This window comes from Diabrotica undecimpunctata, chromosome 9 (assembly GCF_040954645.1).
Source record: "Diabrotica undecimpunctata isolate CICGRU chromosome 9, icDiaUnde3, whole genome shotgun sequence".
Classification (NCBI taxonomy): Eukaryota; Metazoa; Arthropoda; class Insecta; order Coleoptera; family Chrysomelidae; genus Diabrotica; species Diabrotica undecimpunctata.
Window position 1 is genome coordinate 112,633,989 of NC_092811.1, and position 18,055 is coordinate 112,652,043.

The 18,055-nt window shown below is 32.7% G+C and overlaps 1 protein-coding gene across 1 annotated transcript in view; it reads right to left on the reverse strand.

Annotated features, from left to right (window-relative positions):
- Positions 1 to 11,616, reverse strand: part of LOC140450406 (LIM/homeobox protein Lhx9-like) — a 127,247-nt gene extending 115,631 nt beyond the window's left edge. The window contains exon 1 of the mRNA XM_072544023.1: positions 11,429 to 11,616. The gene's annotated coding sequence lies outside the window, so the exon portion shown is untranslated. The remainder of the gene's footprint in view (positions 1 to 11,428) is intronic.
- Between the last annotated feature and the right edge of the window lie 6,439 nt (positions 11,617 to 18,055).

Here is an 18,055-nt window from a genome sequence, read left to right on the forward strand (position 1 = left end):
CTCCCATTATTAAATTTTAATGAGCCGGTTCCTGCTTTTTTGCTCTTTCGATTTCCTCATAGAAGGCTTCAGCAATTTTATCTTCGTAATCGCTGGTGGGGGCGTATACCTGGATTATTTTCAGATTGTATCTTTTAATAAGTGTCATAAATTTAGAGTCATAAATTAAAGTCCTTTTCAAAACAAAAGTAGATTTTCTATGTTTTCGTACTTTTCCACTAGCACATGTTGTACCGTAGGTGGTGAACCACACTCATCACAAATTGGACGTTCTTCTTTCTTAAACAAATAAAAGTTTATGAGAAAACTGCTTATGTCCAAGTCATAAACGGGAAATAAATATTTGCTTTCGTCTGAATACTCTCGGGTCCAATCTTATTTTTTATCTGCTGAAGCTTTGATGGTGTGGATTTCCATTTATTGTTCCAGTTCTCGAACAAGTGCTTTATGTAGTAGCTTTTTAGATCCAGACTTACAGATTGTGGTGATATGGGGATTCTTCTTCTTCTGGTTCCTATCCGATCCTATTTCGGATGTTGGAAATCATATTGGCAATCATGACCTTGCTCGCTGCGGCTCGAAACAGCTCCGTTGAGGTTTTCTTAAACCATGTTGTTAAATTCCGCAGCCATGATATTCCCCTTCTACCGGGTCCTCGCTTACCTTTGACTTTACCTTGCAATATAGACTGCAGCAGGGAGTAACGGTGCTGATTTCTCATAACGTGTCCCAGATATTGCAATTTTATGCGTTTGATCGTAAACGCAATCTCTGGTTCCTTCTTCATTTTTTCTAGAACTTGCTTGTTCGTGATCCTTGCTGTCCATGATATTCTCAGCATTCTTCTATAAAGCCACATCTCAAATGATTCAAGTTTTTTAATAGTGGTGTTTGTAAGCGTCCATGCCTCCGCCCCGTACAACAACATAGAGAAAACATAGCATCTCTCATGTCTCATTTTTGTATCTAGGGATATGTTGTGACTTTTGAAGATGGCGCTCATTTTGTTAAAGACCGTTCTTGCCTTTCCTATGCGGCACTTTATTTCCTGTACATTGCTCCACTGTTCGTTTATAATAGTTCCCAGGTAGCAATACTGTTTTACTCGCTCTATCTGCGTCCCATTAATGTATAGATGAGCCCCATTTATATTCTCCTTGCTGATAATCATTTGTTTCGTTTTGTTGGTATTAATGTTTAGTCCGTACTGTTGACTGTACTCGTTTATTCTGTCTATTAGCCTCTGAAGTCCCTCTAAACTATCTGCTATCACCATGGTGTCGTCGGCATATCTAACATTGTTTACTCTTTCACCATTTAGAAGGATGCCTTCGTCTATTCCGTAAAGAGCCTCGTTAAAAATGTTCTCTGAGTACATATTAAATATCAACGGCGATAGGATACATCCCTGTCTCACTCCACGTAGTATTTTTATGTGATCTGTTTCTTCTCCGTTAATTTTCATGTATGCGGTCTGATTACAGTAGAGTTCTGAAATTATTCTGAGGTCTTTGTCATCCAGGTCTGCTTCTTTTAAAATGTTTATCATCTTTTGATGTTGAACTCTGTCAAATGCCTTTTCATAGTCGATCAAGCACTGTATTTGAAGCACACTTTAAATCAGTACCTGTACTCCGAAAAGTACCTCTCTGGTACCCACTGTGTTAATGAAGCCGAACTGTCTATCCGATATTTGTTCCTCGCACTTCTTATAAATTCTTCCATTGTTGACTCTAAGAAACAGTTTCAACATGTGGCTCATTAGGCTGATTGTTCGATATTCTTCGCACTTTTTAGCCCCCTGTTTTTTAGGTATCGCTACGAATTCTGATTCTAGCCATTTATCAGAAATGATTCCTCTATTGTATATTTTATTGAAGACAGCCGTGATCAATTTATTCCTTCTTCCTCCAAGAGTTTTAAAAATTCAGCTTCGATATTATCAGGCCCTACAGCTTTCCTGCTTTTCATCCGTTTTATTGTTTCTTCTACCTCGGATTTAAGTATGTCCGGGCCCGTCATCCTCTCTGAAAATGGATGCCTATAATCCGTTCTTTGATCTTGAAAAAGTGTCTCCAAATATATTCTCCATTTGTCTTTCATCTCTTGGGTGTCAATGATTAATTTTCCATTGGTGTCTATGAGTTTCATTTGTGTTCGCTTTTTAAAAGGACCCGTTATTTCTTTTACCTTTTTGTGTACATTAAAATTGTCATGTTTGGCTTGTAGTCTTTCTATTTCTTTACATTTCTCTACAGCTTCTTTTTCTTTAGCTTCTCTTATTTTTCTTCTGATGTAAGCCTGCATTTTTTTATATTCATTTTTATTTCCTTTAATTACCCTTCTGCGTTCCATTAAGTGAAAGATTTCTGGAGTCATCCAAGATTTCTTCTTTGTTTCTTTGTTTGGTTTTAGCAGATCTTGTTTAGTTTTCTTAATTATTTCTTCGAATTGATTGATTTCTCGTTGGATGTTATTTTCTTCTTTTAGTTGTTTAACTTGGTTGTTAATATATTCCCCCACTTGCTTTTTAACTTCCGGATGTTGCAGGGCTGTCATGTCGTAGTTAGGTCTAGACTTTTTCTTTATTGTCTTCAGGTCTTCAGTCTCACATCCATGACTCCCACTAAAGGTATGTGGTCGGATTCAATGTCCGCTCCTGGATATGTTTTGATAGATTTAAAACTGTTTCTGAATCTTCTATTTACCAATATATAATCTATCTGGTTTCTAATTACGTTATGGGGTTTATCTGCTGGTGCCTTCCATGTATACAATCTCCTCGGTGGTAGTTTATGAAATGTGTTTAGAACCACTAGCTTGTTATCTTCTGCGAATATTTGTCGTTTATAGCGTCTTTGGCATTTTTCTTTGCTGCTTCGTTACCTGCTATTCCAACATGTGATGGGACCCAGAGAAACTTGATGCTTGTATCTTTAGTATACAATTTATTAAGTTCTTTCTATGAAATAGAATCTGTCACGATTAATATTTTGATCATCTCATTTGCATTTGCGTGTAGTATCGCTTGGTAAATTGTATAGAGTTCTGCTGTTAATATAGTTGCAATATCTGGAATTCTATGTTTAAAAATCTCTTTGCTGTTAATTACTGCCACTCCGACTCCATTTTTAGTTTTAGACGGTCTGTATAGTATACTAATGTCTAATCAAAATGAGAGTTAACTAGATCTCTGAAGAGTTGTATGATAAGATTAGAGTTGTTGCTATTTTTTTGGAATTGTAATAGACTGCAATTGACTGTTGGAATTTTTATATTCTAAGGTGAAGATGAAGATATATTCTTGTATTGATATAAAAGTGAAAATTGCTTGCAGATAAGTAGGTTCATTGCATGATAAATTCTGCGGGAATATGGGAGAGTGAACTTTCAAGAGTAGCTAGCCATGGATATGTCTAAAATGTTATTTATTGGAATTCTTTTATTTAGATTTATGCTAGAAGTGCAACTAAGAGTTAATGGCTACCTACAAAGCTCTAGCGGGGGCTCACCTATTTCAGCTTTTATGCTATCTATCGGAGTTGTTCTGTGCGCTCCAAGTATTATCCTTTGGAAGGTGTGATGTAACACCAATTTTGGAACGAATTAAGGATCTGTATAATATGAGTAGTGTGTTACTATCGGCACCCCAAGGTCTGTGAACTAGGTACTTTAATAAGTTAAGGTCATTTCGACATGAAAGAACTAACTGCTTAATTTGACTTTTCCAATTTAGCTGTTGATCAAATATCACTCCTAAATTTTATCGTTTATATTAGAAAAGATATTGGTTTTTAAACACTAGGTTCGGTATCCTCGATATGTGTTTTTGAAAATATTATACATTTTGTTTTATTAGGGCAAAACCTGAAACCGGTACTTAGGGACCAATTTACTAGTTTATTTAAGTGTTCTTGTTATATTGACGCCATACGAATAACGTTCTTGACTTTGACGTAAATAATTAAGTCATCAGCATAAAGTCTTGCTTGAACAGATTTATATTGTTTATTGTTAATAAAATCTTTATCTATTATGATTGGTTATGATTAGTAATATAAATTTACTACTTTTTTCAAAAAAATGGTTTGTTGCTCAAATGCGTTATAACCAATTCTTTTTAAACAGTGTTTACCTATTTAAACAAATTTTGCCTTAAAAAAACATAAAGAACTCTTTTGTGCCTTTGTTCACTTTCACAAATGGCAAAAGCTCCGTCTTATACCTGTCCCAAATGCAGGCAAGTGTAGCTTAATCTTTTCTCCAGCAAAATACTTGAATACACTTCAGATCTTTTATTTCGCTATTTCTTTCAGCTAGACTTTCACACTTGAATAAATGCATTTCGAAGTATGGGGTTCTATTTAATATTATTGACATATTTTTGGGAGCTGCGTGTGTCATCTTATTGTATGATGATAGAAATACTTTTAAACGGTATGCTCTTAAATTATGTTCCTAGAAAATGGGATTTTAAAGATGAATTAAGTTGTGGCCTTTTTCGTACTGTAAAATGTTTATATTTATGCTATGGCGCTGTTATTCTAATAAAGTGATAGGAAATTTTCATAGTCGGCTTTTTGATTTTGCTTAGCGGCATTTTTGTCAATGTAGCTTAGCGGTATTTGTGTCAAGACGCAATTCTTTTAGTGTTCATTTTTCGAAAATTTGTAAAACACAAACTAAATCATTTTAGCATATTTTTGTGATGTACAGAGTAAAAAAAAACTACAGTACTATCTTAAATCTCTTTATACTTTTTTTGATACGTTTTCCAAGTCTCCTACTTTCTGTTAATTCATTTGCCTTTGTTTGTTGTTTTGGTTTATAAGTTCTTATTAATTCTGTATACCTATTATTCTTTTCTTACTTGTTTTACTAAATAATTTCTTATTATTATAATGTTTGTCACAAATTGCCGCTAAAATATAATTTTTCAAAATATTTGAGTGGTATGTTTTATTTGCTTCAATTATGTTACACAGGCATAATTTTTTAATTTGTCATACTTTTTTATATAAATATACATAATCCAATTCGCGACACAACACCAAAATTGGTGATAAATAGTTATATGTTTCTTATCACAGAATGAAATAAAATGTACACAGAATATAACATGGTCGGTGGGAGATCCGCTGCGCAACAAATTCCCTCACCTTGAATAGTTACGGGAGATTTTAATGGCCATAATATTAGATGGTGATCAAATAAAACAACACAGAGGGGAAATGTATTAGAAAACTTTTTGAACACTATGAACCTATGCCTACTTAACAACGAATCTCCAATAAGATTCAATATGGCTACGGAAACATCTTCTGCCATTGATATTTCCATATGCGAACCCTCATTGCTCACTCAACTCGACTGGACAGCACTTAAAGATTTGTATAGTAGTGACCACTTCCCCCCAAACTTAATAAAACACTAAATGGAAACTAAAAAAGGCAAATTGGATTGAATTAGAAAAAATTATATCAGAGAGAATGAATCAGAAATAAAATTTCGAGTCTATTGACGACACACTCACGAGCTTTAATCAGCTTATACTGGATGCTGCTAATATAGCCACAGAAAAACTCAACTTTTAAAGAAACACAAACCAGTTCCCTGGTGGAACACACAATGTGAGGCCGCTATTCAATTAAGTAAAACAATTTGGATTCGATACAAAAAATACAAAAATATTGATCTATTAATAGAGCTGAAGTAGATCTTCAGCTCTACAAAAATGTAGAGCTGAAGTAAGAAGAATCATAAAAAAAGCAAACAAGAATCCTGACAGAAGTACATATCTAGCATTAACAACAACACGAATATATTATCAGTTTGGCAAAAAGTTAAAAAAATTACAGAACAGTATACTTATCAACAAATCGTAAGTCTAGAAAAAAAAAAGGAAGTTACTGACTGTTCCACAGAATACAGTAAATGAACTAGCTGATCCTATCAAAAATTCTGATCCAGCCAAAATTACAGTAACAAGTTCTTAACTTACAAACAACAGGAGGAGCCAGTACCTATTACAATTACCTATTACATCTCTTAGGAATGGGGAGTTTTAAGAAGCACTTAATAGCATGGAAGATACTTTACCAGGTCCAGACGACATACCAATACAATTTATTAAAACACTTTCCATAGAAGCAAAAGAGTTTCTACTCCAACTGTTTAATATTATGTATTTGGTCACAAAAATCATTTCCAAAAATCTGGAAAAAGGCCATTGTTATTTATATTATTAAACCACATAAAGTTAAATTACAACCAGAATCATATCGTCCTATATCATTAACATCTTCTTCATGTAAACTTATGGAAAAAATAGTCAACAAAAGATTAATGTTGAACCTAGAACATAATGATCAACTTTATGTATTCATAATTAATGTTAACATGGATGTCACAAGGGAGTTGCAATTCTGTCCACCGCATATATCAGAATAGTAAATAACATGCTCTACTTGGGAGGGTACAATAGTCATGAGATGGCGATATAAGCAGGAAACAATGTGGTTAGCCCCCCTGCCGGCTATTGATTCATACCCCATGTAGCATTCATACCACAAAAATTACAGATGATTTTAAATCGGGAGTCGGTAGGCATTGCTACAAATCAAAAGTTTGGATCAGCCTGTTAGTTTTGAATATCTGGGTGTCTTTTCTTTTCTCTTCATATGCAGTGTCAACGGCTTTTTTGTGCTCTTCGTGTTCTTGAGCGATGCATATTTTTCTGTCTCATCTGTACTGAGTTTTATTCTCATTTTAAATTTATCACAAGTGAAACAAGTATCCACCTGAGATTTCTTAAGTGATAAATTAAATTTTTTGGACTCTTGTGCGTATATTCTCATTGAAACGGGAGATGAATACGTTTGTTTATACAGTTGAAGCTTTTTTGTAGTGTGAGGTGTGAAGGAAGATATTTTTTCTAAGTTTGTTTTCTACTATAACTAAATTGTTTAGAATATAAGAAAAACATTTTTAATAATAATTTTAGTTAAATTTAATAAGGAATGTACCAGCACTGGCAAATATTCTTCGCTCATGTTAATTTCTCTGTTTGTATTATTAAATTTGATTATTGTCCAAACAGGGCAGATTTCGAATCGTTGCTTGGAAAATAAATAAATAAAAAAAATGCATATAAGGTTTTCATTCTACAAAAAGTAGCAATTAGAATTATTGATTCAGCAGAATACCATGGCAGATGTAAGAAAGTAAGAGAGACAAGTAATAAGTAAAGAAAGACAAAGAAAAAGTAATTAAAAGTGTGTTAACTATTTATAAAATTTGCAATAAATCAAAAAATATGTTGATCAACATATGTAATATAAGAAATAAAAGTAATATCATTAATTATAACATATTTCAGACTGTCTGTTGCCCAGCTTAGTAGAATACTTAGTGTAATCAATATAGTTCTTTTTTAAACCTAAGTAGAAATATTGATATCATCAAGATTGATTTCTAAACAATTTTATAAATTTGCACAAAGTTTCTTGTTGGAACAGTCTTTTTTATAGTACCTATACAGAATTTTTTAGGTTTGAGCGCCTAGTGGGGCGTTTATGAAAATATTATTTGTTATACCCAACCATGCCGGGATCAGCAATCCACCATTTACTGGCCAACGGCTTAAGGCGGATGAGCTAGTAAGTGGAAGGACACTCTGTTGTCCTGAGACTGAGAAATTGGTCTCGAAGGAGGAAGAACCAAGAAAGTGGTCAACGGCATCAGAATACAGAAGGCAACGAGAAACCACTGCAATAAAGGTCCCTGATGACATCTCTGGTATAAATTATAACGGCTAGCACTATTTGCGCAAGAGACATTATTGATTATGGTAATCGGAGACCAAAATCCAGCAGGGGAGCACAACAAGACCTTCTCGGTCGTCAACATGCGAAACCCTTGCACAGAAAACAAAAAAAAAATACTCAACCCTCTCAGATAAAAATAGCTACCTGGAATGTAAGAAGTATGTATCAGCCTGGAAAACTACATAATGTTATTAAAGAGAAAGAGATGCTAAATATAGATATACTTGGAGCTAGCGATGTACAATGGTCAAGAAATGGAGAGATATCAATAAATAACCACAATATTTATTACACTGGGGGAGACAAAACTGATCATCGATACGGAGTAGCTTTCATCATAAGCAACACTATTAGAAAATCAGCGCTAGGTATGATTCAAATCTCAGAAAGAATAATAATGCTAAAAATTCAAGCACGGAACTGTAATAATAATATGATCCAAGTCTATGCTCCGACACCTGATAAGACCAAAGATGAGATCGAAAAGTTTTATTCAGAATTGCACAATACAATCAAGTTAACAAAATATAGAGATATTACTTACATTTTATGAGACTTTAATGCAAAAATTGGAGTAGGTACAGTTCGGATTAGAAACTAGAAACGAGAGAGGAGAAAGGCTTATAGAATTCTGCCAAGAAAAGAATATGGTAATTGCCAATACTTGGTTTCAGCTTCCTAAGAGAAGACTATATACATGGATGTCTCCTTCACATACAGAAAACCACATTGTCAGATACCAGATAGACTTTATACTCGTAAATAGCAGATATAAAACTTTATAACCTCAGTTAAAACTTATCCTGCAGCATATGTTAACTCAGACCACAATCCGTTAGTTGCTGGCGTAAAAATATATTTAAAAGAATTGAGCTCAGAAAATAACAACCAAAAATTAATGTAAGAATGCTAAAAAACGAAGAAATAAAAAATGAATTAAAAAATAATGTGATTGTTAATATGCAAAAAACACTAACTTAACTGACAACAAACAAATTATGGATGTAAATAAAAAGTGGTATGATATAAAAAACACATTACTGAAACCAGCTCAAGAAAGTTCGATACAACTTAGGTCAGAGGCTAAAAAACAGAGAATGACAGAAGAAATACTATTACAGATGGAAGAAAGAAGGAAATATAAAGGAAAATATCTACAGAAGTATAAAGAAATACAACGAATAATTAAGGAAAAAATCAAAACAGCTAAGAAAATCTATTTGATGAAACAAAGTCGATGGGAGAAGTACGTTAGAGAACTTTTCTAAGATGAAAGAGGTGAAATGCAGAAAATACAAGAACTAAATCCTTTAGAGAGACAAAAGATCACGATAGATGAAATCAAATATGCTATCAAAAACTCTAAAGACTATAAGACAGCTGGAATAGATGACATACCAGTAGAACTGTTAAAACTATTGGAAGAGGATAACTTGGAAGTATTGGCAGATTTATTCAACACGGTGTACGATACGGGAATAATACCATAAGAGTGGCTCAAGTCAGCATTTATAACCATCCCTAAAAAACAAGCAGCAAAAGAGTGCTCTGATTATCGAACACTGAGCCTCATGACCATGAGTCACACTTTAAAAGTACTGTTGAAAGTAATACATAAGAGAATATACGAAAGGCTAGAGGAGGATATTAGCGAGACGCAGTTCGGGTTCCGAAATGGAATGGGTACTCGAGAGGGACTATTTGCCATCAACATATTGATTCAGCGATGTCGGGATGTAAACGTTGATCTACACTTGTGCTTTGTTGACTAAGAAAAAGCTTTCGATAAAGTACGACATGAAAAACTAATATCAATACTTATGAACAAGCGCATTGACAGTAAAATCATAAATATAGTGCAAGCATTATATTGGAACCAAAGTGCCATAGTTCAAATTAATGGGCAACACTCAGAAGAAATGAAGATCTGTAGAGGAGTTAGACAGGGATGTGTTTTGTCGCCACTTTTGTTTAACTTATATTCTGAAGAAAATTTCCAAAACACGCTCAATAATATCAAAGAGGGAGTTACCGTTAACGGAAAATTAATTAATAACTTACGATATGCAGACGACACTGTGATCATAGCAACGAGTATAGAAGATCTACAACATCTTATCGAAAGCTCAAGTATGAATAGTGCTGAGATATGAATTACTATAAACGTTAAAAAAAACGAAGTACATGCTAATTACAAAAAGACCACAAAATATACATCACCTATTGGCAATCAATGGTAACGTGATAGAACAATTAGAAAAATATTGTACTTGAGAACTTTGATCAATGAAACCAATGATCATACTGCAGAAAAAAACAGGCGAATAGATTGGCGAATTGCCAGATCAGTATTTATACGAATGAAGCCACTCCTAACGTGCAAAAATCTAAATTTGGAGATCAGACTACGTACCATTCGCTGTTATATATTTTCAATATTATTATATGGAGCTGAGACTTGTTCATTAAAAAAATGCGATTTAAAAAGAATCGAGGCTTTCGAACTCTGGTTATACCGCAGAGTATTAAAAATATCATGGACTGATAGAATTACAAATAAAGAAGTACTGGAGAGGGTTGGTAAAGAAACAGAACTAATCACCACTATACAAATCAGAAAACTGGAATAACTAGGCCACGTGATGAGGTGACCAAAATATGAAATTTTGAGACTCATAATACAGGGAAAAATCCAAGGAAGAATATCTGCTGGCCGAAGGCACACCTCATGGTTGAAGAATCTTCGTGATTGGTATCAATGTAGATCGATTGATTTGTTTAGAGCAGCAAGTTCAAAAATAAAAATAGCCATTATGATTGCCAACCTCCGTAGGGAGACGGCACTATAAGAAGAAGATATCTAACCATTCAATGTATTTTATTTTTTTTGTGTAAAATTACAATTACATTATATATTGTATTATTTCTTAACTAGGTACTTTATTTAGATATCTACCGTATTATTTCTTTCTACTACTTTTGTGTGCGTCTAAAAATAACTGTTTTATTTATATTGTGACATGACATGTACAGTACGTAAAAATTTTCAATAAACGTATTTATCTATTTATCTATCTAAAATTATTTTTGTGTTAAGCGTTGCAAATCATTTGTTTTTTTTTTATATTAAGCAATATCTTTTATGTTCAGTAAATAATTTACTTTTATACAATATTTAATTTATTTATTTCTTGTGATTAGGAAATGCGGAAATGGAATTTGGAATTCTGTGTTGGAAATAAAAATCAGTTGTTAATGGAAGTAAACATCAGAAAAGTCATGAAATTAGCTTAAAGCGGTTATGTAGGATGATGTATATAGAAAATTATAGTGAAATAAAATAATCTTTAGTGCAATTAGCATAAATGGGGAGAAAATAATATTCTTTATGATATCTTTTAAAAATTTACTTCTAACACAAAGTCACGAAACATTAATTTGCATTATCTACATTAAATTAAATCATTATTGGTTATACCTAAAGGTTACAAAGCTCTGATAAGCGTCGATCCAGCCATAAAGTTTTTAAATTTCTATCAAAATCAAATATTTTGACCTATATTGATTTAAATCTACAGTAATTTAAGAAGGATAAAACATACCTGGTCAAAAACCGCCCATAACACAAAACACAAACACTTCACAGTCCATACAGTTACCGAAAACAAAAATAAATGATAAAATCAGTTCCACCAAAGGTGCACAATAGGAGAGCGCGCTTTCAAAATCTCGTTAGAAACCCAAAAAACCTTGAAAACCATCCGTCTTAGTAGGCCTAGGATAGCGTCCGCATAAACTTTACCGTCGCATCTAAAAAGCCCTGAACATCTCAGCACAGGGATGCTGCACAGGCCATGCCCCATAGCCCCCTACGAGACACCAGTCGTTTCGCTCCGCCCCCGAGGTGCCGGAATCCACGCTATCCGTCCAATCAGCCGAAACGGATATCGCTATCCCCTCTACGAACGTTGCCGGGTTTCGACGCCTACTTGGTAGACTCTGGCACTGACATTTGTAGAGAAACTGTTACTGTGTTGTAAATGTTGGCGTGTATTTTTATTTGGAGACTGTAGGTCGTGCAGTATCTGCTTCTTTTTCATTCATGGATGGAGGATAATGCGAAGACGTACAGTTTGAAATTTGTTATCGATTGCGAGAGGGCATTTTAAAGCGAATAAGGCAAGGGATGTTTATGGCAAGAAAAATTAGATTTTTTTAAGCAAAATTTATTTCAAGCAATTTAAAAAGATTGTGGAAGCCCTTTAATTAGTATTTATAATGTTATACATGCGTCCTTTTGCACATTACGTTTTTCTGAAGTGATTAAATGATTCGTAATTTACAAATTCTATAAATTTGAGAAAGGGAAATTTTTATTTAAATATAGTATGATGCGTTGTAGATTCTGAGAAATGGATAATTACAAAAATTCTTCTAGTCTACCTTCAGTAGAAAGCGTCCATAAACAAACAAATTATGAACAAGTGATGATCAGTGGCGGATCCAAGGAGGGGGCACGGGGGTCATGACCACCCCCAAAACAAAATTAAATATCAATCAAATAATCCTAAAAAAAAATAATTTAAAACCTATCAACCCTATAAGCTGGAAGTCAGGAGTTGAAATGATTCAAACTCATTTATTGTAGGGGTAAGTGTAGAATATACGGAAGCCTTTTTAAATTGCTCTTTAAAAAAATCAACAATTCTGAATACAGTAATACCTCGATTAACAACCTGACTTCCGCGAATTCAGAGTTACGCGATTTTCAAATTTTGACAATTCGTCATTTGAGTGCCAGAGAATCGTTCGATTATCGATGAGGTAGAATTACCGCCCACACATTGCTCATTCAATGTACATGACATGACTTTTCGCACGAAATTAGCACATTTTTATTTTTTATTAGTTATTTCTTATCTTCAGTTTTGTCTACGAATTAGTTGTTTGTAATTTGAATATGTATTATAATTGTTGAGACTGTGTACTACATTTTATAATTTATACATAATAAATATCAAAGTGAATATTGTTGTTGCATTAGCTCTGTCTGATACGATAGTGAATACAAATAAAGGAACTGGGGGCTGCTGTAAAAGGTATTTGTGAAACTGTGAAACAGTAGTTTGTCTTAGTGATATTTTAGGTACAACTGTATCCTTAGTCGTCTTCTTCAGTCACCAAAATTAGATTTTAAGTAGGCTACTGAGGCCATAGAGGACACTAAATGCATTCTTCAAAATAAAAGATCAAATGTTGAATCTGTTTTTAGCAAACTTTACTATGAAGTAAACAAATAGCTGAACAACTAGACATTGAATTAAAGATGCCTCATAGTTTCTCGTCCAACCTGTCGTCTAAACCAATCTGCTAACTTTTGCGAAGAATGTTTCCGAAGATCTATTTGTTTATCCCTTTTAGTCAACATCTTAACTTCCACCTTCCAGGATATTATTTCCAAGAACAAGAGTTTTCACTGTGGATTCAAAAGTGGAAAAGAGTCGTGCAAAATAATGAAAAACTTCCTGATTGTATTTTAAAAGTATTAGAAAACTGCAATATTCATAGGTATATATCCAAATATCAGAACATTTCTGCAAATATTAATTACACTGCCAGTCAGTGCAGCAACAACAGAGCGTTCTACGCTTAAGCGTCCAAAGACTTGGCTTAGAAATAGAACTTCTGTTAACTGGTTTAGCACTCATCAATGTGCATCCTGAAATTTCTCTAAATGTTGAGGCAATCATAGAGCGATTTGCTAAATCGGATAGGCGAAAAGAATACATTTTTATAAAATTATATAACATTTACTTTTCTTATAGTATTTTTAATCACTGAACTTTTATTTACCACTCGTTGCCGGCTGTTACTGACGATTCGTGCACTTATAACCTAATATGCCTAACTATAGAAATGACTATTCCTTAATTATATTATGTTTTTTGTCGAATAAATTAATTTAAATAAAATGCTGTTTACACTTATTCTTAAGGTTTCTTTTTTCATTATGGAAGAGTGGCTATAACTACAGCAAATTGCTCTCTATCTTGAGCTGTTCTTAGTATTGAATGTGTGTCCATGTCTGTCCAGTCTCTTACATTCTTCAGCCAGGAGCATTTTTTTCTTCCTGGAGCTCTTTTTCCTTATACTTTTCCTTCCATTATGAGTCGTAGAAAGTTATATTTTTCTTCTCTGTGAATATGTCCTAGATAACTCGTTTTTCTGTTGTTTACAGCATTCTTCTTTGTTCAGCATTCTTCTAAAAACATACATTTTAAAGGCTTCTATACCCCTCATACTTGTAATTCCGAGAGTCCATGTTTCCACTCCGTATAGCAATAAGGAATAAATAAATGTTGTTACAAATTCATATCGGGTATCCAACGATAAGATAGAGTTTATTAGAAATGTTAAATACATTCATTAATGTTTACACTTACATTGAGTTATTGCATTTAAATTACTTAACTTTGGTTTATACTTACTTATTTATCCTTGGTTTGTTCTTGATTTTGTAGTTATAGGATAGGTAAGTTTAAATTAATTGTCTTTAAAATACCTAGTTTAAATTGACAGTTCTTGATTTTTCAGTATTTATATTTTAATAACTTTCCTTTGGTTTAATAATCTTGTACACTTGATTTTACTGAGTATGTGGGTTTAAATTATTTTTTTTTGTTTAAGTTTAAGACCCCTTAATGTTGTACCCTTCTTTGCACCCGTAGGGTATTTGGGTTTTAATAACTTCTCATTGGTTTAATATATCGCTTAAAATAATGATTAAGAAAATGGTTCCCTTACATGAGGCACAAATATGTAATATCAATCGTAAAGGTGCAAAAATCTAAATCCTTTATCAAAATCACCCTCAAGACCCATCATGACCCCCCCTCCCTCAACAAAAAATTTCTGGGGATCAGCCACTGAAAGGTGCAAAAATCTAAATCCTATATCAAAATCACCCTCAAGACCCATGACCCCCCCTGAAAAAAAAATTCTAGATCCGCCACTGGTGATGATGAATTGTGAGTGAACCTGTCAGTTTAGTATTGTCACTTTGTCATAAAACTTAGACTAGGCATAGACTAGGTGTCAATCAGCCAATCACAACATGGCTAATACCTCAAACATAAAAATTAAATGCAAACGCAAATTCCATGAAATATTAATAACGAAGAGTTGAATAATATGATTTAAGTACTGAAATTAAAAAAAAATACACAACTTAAATATAGCTTCCTGTACTAATTGGGGATCTTTATTTGTTTTAAGGATTGGTATGACAATAACGGTTCTTAATATATCAATTTCTGCATCTTTAAAAAGAATATCATTAAAAAAATCAAGTAATACATTTTTCGCTATATTTGGAAGTTTTTTAAGCATAGGATACTTAATATTATCGTAACCCGGAGCGGTGTTAGACCTATTAGTTAGCGCAAAGTCAAGTTCCGTCTAAATGGATTTAGAAAAAAGTGACGAAGTTATAGGATTATTTTGAATTTCTGTAGCAGTATTAACTGATGTAGGTGCTATTTTGTAAAAAAAATTCTTCAATCAATTTATCATTAATATGAATAATACTTGGAATATACTTCCTTTGCATTTTCCCTGCTTCATTCCAAACATTTTTAATAGACATATTTCTATTTAAGGATGAACACCAGTTTTTCCACCTTTGTTCGGCTTTTAGTTTTAGGACTTTTTTTGTTTTAGCTATTACTTTCTGAGATCGTATAGAATTAGCGAAACTAGAGTTAGTTTTATTAGTTTTTAAAGTATTTTTTATAAAACTTTCTTCTGAGAATTTCGTTGGAAAATAAAAGAGAAAGGCGGGAATATAATCGTAGCAACTTGGCGGGAAAATGTTAGAAAAAGAAGTTGAATTGTCAGATTAAATATCAAATAAGAGTAAGAGATTGATTTAATATATAGATAGGCTAATAAAAAAGTGAAAAATATGCACAGATTTACAGAAAAATACCACAGTTACCTACTGTTTAACAATAAAAGACCAAGGCCTGTTTAAAAATTTTTTAACACAAACTTGTTTATTACTTCTATCTAAGTAGATACATATCGCTTACCGGGACAATAGCAGTATAACTCAAAATTAAACATTTTAGAGAAAATCGAGTTTTAAAATGGTGTCGCTGCAGATGCGGTCGTAGCATTTGCGACCACGGCTATTATGTTGCATGTGCGGTCATTGCCTAATAAACAAATAATATTTTTACCTTTTTCTACTTACTACTATCACATGAATAATTCTATAACCAAATTTTTGTAAGATTTAAATAATATTTACCACAGACGTTGATAAGAGGAGAAAATGTTTACTAATAATTTTATTACGGCCAAAAGTATTTTGATATAAAAACATTTGCTTCTTTTAAGAGTGTAGTGTGATTATGTGTACTAATTAAAAAAAATGAAGATATTTAATTTAAGAGCGTAGGCGCAAAATTTCGGGCCAATGCTTTTTAAAGGCATTCATTTTTTTCGAATCCTGTGAAAACTAATAAGTATTTTTGAAAAATTTAAAAGCAGAATGAAAGGTTACATTATTATCGAGGGCCAAAGTCCCTGAAATCTTCCATAATGTTTATTTTAGTATGTTACAGGGGTGAAAAATAAGAGATAATTAAGTGTGATTTTTAATTGTAAATATCTCATTCAAAATAAACTTTTTGTTTATTCTAAGGGACTAAACCTTAGTGTCACATAATTAAAATATTGTTCTGAAGCTATTTCTTTGTGGCCTATTATGCAATTTACTATTTTAATGAGAAATAAGCCACAATTTATGTTGAAAATTAAATTTATTGACTGATTAAAATGGTAGTTGCATCCATGTAGTCTAACATTTGGGAAAACAGTTTTGAGAGCTGGAATAACAACATCTTCAAAATCAAGCTTCACTGTTGTTGGTTTCCAACCGCCTAGTTTTTTTGTCAGTATTGTAAACAGCCTTCTATACGTTTTAATTTTTTTGTTTCGTAGAAGCGCATACAACACAGGAACAATTCTTGTCTACTTTAAAATGTTTAATATGTCTGAATTGTCAATATGAATGAGTCAGATTAAATTAAATTATTAAAGTGTATTTTTATGAATGAGAGAGTAATAAAACAATAAATTATGTATGCAAATCCCTAAACTGTTGATACGGGTGACTCAATGAAAAACAGATATTTGTCAACAAGTTTACAGAAGTATATAGGAAAACAATTTTAAATTGAGTATGACCACCAGGTATAAAGGTTGGAGCAGAATAGAATACAATAGTTGTGAGGGTTACTAATCCCTAAATAAGGTTGCCAGTGTCGGAGTGATGGAGGTTAACAGGTACTAATGAATTTGCAAGAAATGTAAGATGTTTATTTTATTGGTTATATATAACCAATAAAAGTTTAATAAGTACCTACCTATTTGCAAAATAAAGTTTAATTCTTTAGATAAAATAAAACGTTTTATTTTATCTATTTGCAAAATAAAGTTTAATTCTTTGCCTATTTGTAAGATAAAGTTTAATTCTATAGATAAAATAAAACGTTTTATTTTATCTGAAATGAGTGCATTCCACGAAGTAAGGGTTTCAACAATCAAACATTTAATTCTTTAATTCCAGGAATCTACGACAGTAATTGACTAGATAATTACCTTCTAAACTTATTCCACAGAAAATGTGATAGTGGGTTTTTCCATTTTGTATATAGGAAGGTCCAAGTGGCGTATTCAAAATTCTTAACAGTTCACTAAAAGTAGGTACTTCAGTTGCAAGGTGCAGTTTATTGTGTATACTAGTGTTATGGAAAATTTGGAAGTGCTGTGTAAACGCCGAAAAATTGGTCCTCTAACAGTTAATGAAAAAACATTAATATTTAATTGTTTTAAATCATTTACAGACAAACGTTTATGTGAAAGTGTTGATGAGACCGTTGAGTTAGTTAGCAGTACACTTGGTGTTGGGAAATCTACGATTTACAGAGTTATTAAAGAAGAGAAATGTGGTAGTTTTCAAATGCCACGTAATGCTCCAGGGAAACCAAAATTTCAAATAGAATATCATTTTAAAGAAGGACTTCGACGGAAAGTGCATGAATTCTTCTTTAGACATGAATTTCCAACATTGGAGATGTCTTGTCTTGTAAAGTTCTTGTCTCAGTTCGAGATGATAAGGATTATCCAGAAATGAGTCGAAGTACGTTATGGAAACTTTTAAA